This window comes from Macadamia integrifolia, chromosome 9, assembly GCF_013358625.1.
Source record: "Macadamia integrifolia cultivar HAES 741 chromosome 9, SCU_Mint_v3, whole genome shotgun sequence".
In the NCBI taxonomy this organism is placed as follows: Eukaryota; Viridiplantae; Streptophyta; class Magnoliopsida; order Proteales; family Proteaceae; genus Macadamia; species Macadamia integrifolia.
In genome coordinates, this window is record NC_056565.1 from 38,404,958 (window position 1) to 38,407,457 (window position 2,500).

A 2,500-nucleotide genomic window follows, 5' to 3' on the forward strand; every position below is an offset into this window, starting at 1 on the left:
TTGCCCTTCTTGAGTAACCTTGAATGAACCGTCGATAATAGTTAACTAAGCCAAGGAAAGACCTTAGCTCAGTCACTTTAGTTGGTGCCTCCCATTCTTGGATAGCCTGCACCTTGCTCTCGTCCATTTGTAGGGTTCCACCTCTAATCTTGTGACCAAGGAACATCACTTCCTCTTGTGCAAATGCACATTTCTCCTTCTTGACATAGAGTTGATTGTCCCTTAATTCCTTGAATATGATCCTCAAGTGCTGAACGTGCTCCTCCAATGTATTGCTATAGACGACGATGTCGTCTAAGTACACCACCACGAACTTATCGAGGTAGGGGTGGAAGATCTTGTTCATAAGGGTGCAAAATGTAGCCGGGGCATTCGTGAGTCCGAACGGCATCACCAAGAACTCGTATGAGCCATATCGCGTTACACATGTTGTCTTTGGCTCATCACCTTCCGTAATGCGGACTTGGTAGTACCCCGATCGTAAGTCTAACTTGGTGAAGTACCTTGCCCCACCAAGTCTATCAAATAGATCTGCTATCAAAGGAATGGGATACTTATTCTTGATTGTTACCTTGTTCAATGCCCTGTAGTCGATGCATTGTCGAAGCGATCCATCATGCTTCCGTTGAAAAAGAACAGGGGCACCGTAGGGAGCTTTAGAAGGGCGAATGAATCCCGCATCCAACAATTCCTTGAGTTGCTTCCTTAGCTCCTCCAATTCTGGCGGTGACATTCTATATGGTGCCATTGCTAGTGGCTTGGCGCCTGGCTCCAACTCAATGGCATGATCCACCTCCCTCCTAGGTGGAAGTCTCTTGGGCAACTCGTTTGGCATCACATCCTTGAACTCTTCGAGGACCTTCTCGATTGGCTTGGGTAGCACCTTAGTTGGACCGTCTTCCTTAGGCTCTAAGAGTGCTGCCAAGTATGTTGTTTCCCCCTTCTTAACTCCTTTCTCGAGCTGTATAGCCGAAAGAAGTTTTGGGCCGTCCTTGGTCCCGTGTATAGTTGGGACCATGCATGGAGCTTCTTCCTCCATAATGCAAACCGTGCTGATAAATGGCATGGGTATGGCCTTAACCCTTCATAAGAAATCCATGCCAAGCACCACTTGAAAATCATCCATGGGCACTATCGACAAGTCAACTGTGCCCTTCCAGGTCCTGATGTTTAACTTGACCCCTCGAGCAACACCATGTATGGGACGGGCCTGGGAGTTGACGACTTTAAGCCATCCTCCCTCCTTAATCCCTTTAAGTCCAAGTCTCTTCGCCTCTTCTATTGAGACAAAGTTGTGCGTAGCACCTGTGTCTATCATGGCACGAGTGGGCTTACCTTTGACATGCACCTCCACGTACATTAGCCCTTTTTATAAGGTTGTGGCCTTGATCTCTGTCTTAGCCTTGATGGAACTTAGTTGTTGTAGGGACCCCATATGTACCTCATCGTCTTCTTTCTCCTCGAGTAAGGCATTAAGAGCCTTTCTCTTTGGGCAATCCCTGGCCCAATGGGGACCATCACACAAGAAACACTTATCCTTGGGCGTGAACTTGTCCCTTTTGTCTTGCTTGGGCCTACCCTCATTGTTTGAAGATGGTTTACTGCTACCTTCCTTGGGAGGGTATGTCTTAGGCCCCTTCTCTCCCCCACCTTTCCCATTAGTACCCTTCTTGGCCTTAGAACTGTCATCTCTCCTAAACTCTACCAATGACTCTGCCGCTGTGATGGCTGAGGCAAGGTCTTGCACACCTCGGCGTTGTAGTTCTTGCACAGCCCAGCCTTGGAGGCCATCCATGAAGTTGAATAGGAGTTCCTCCTCGGTCATACTCGGGACTTCGAGCATTAGGGTAGAGAATTCCTTCACATAGTCCCTAATAGAACCTGTGTGTTTAAGCCTTTTAAGGCTCTTCCTAGCCAAGAAGGTGGCATTCTCGGGATAGAAGTGTTTCTTTAACTCAATTTTGAAATCATCCCATGTGTCTATGGTGCACGTACCTCTCTCTATATCGGCATGCTTTCTACGCCACCATAGAGTTGCATCATCAGTGAGGTAGAGAGTAGCGGTCCGTACCTTTGATGCTTCATCATTAAGTGCCATTGCCTCGAAGTACCTCTCCATGTGCCATAAAAAGTTATCGATTTCCCGTGCATCTCTCTTCCCAGGGAATGGCTTGGGCTTTGGCACCTCCATCCTAGGCACTTCTCGTGAGGTAGTAGCTCCCCCAGCCACTGCCCTCTTACACAAAGCCCAATCCTCACGTACCTCAGCAACACAAGCTTCTATCTTGGCCAACGCCTCCCGCATTTGATCCTTGAAGGTGGAAATGTCCTCCCACACATGAGCCTTAAAGGATGCAAACTCCTCCTTTTGGTCATATGCCATGGTGTTGAGAGTACTCAATAGGGACTCCTTGAGCTCTCCTTCGAGCTCCTCCCCACTTTGCTCTACAACATCGAGGCGTCCCTTCACCTCGCCCATTGCTAGCTCCACCCGAGCTAA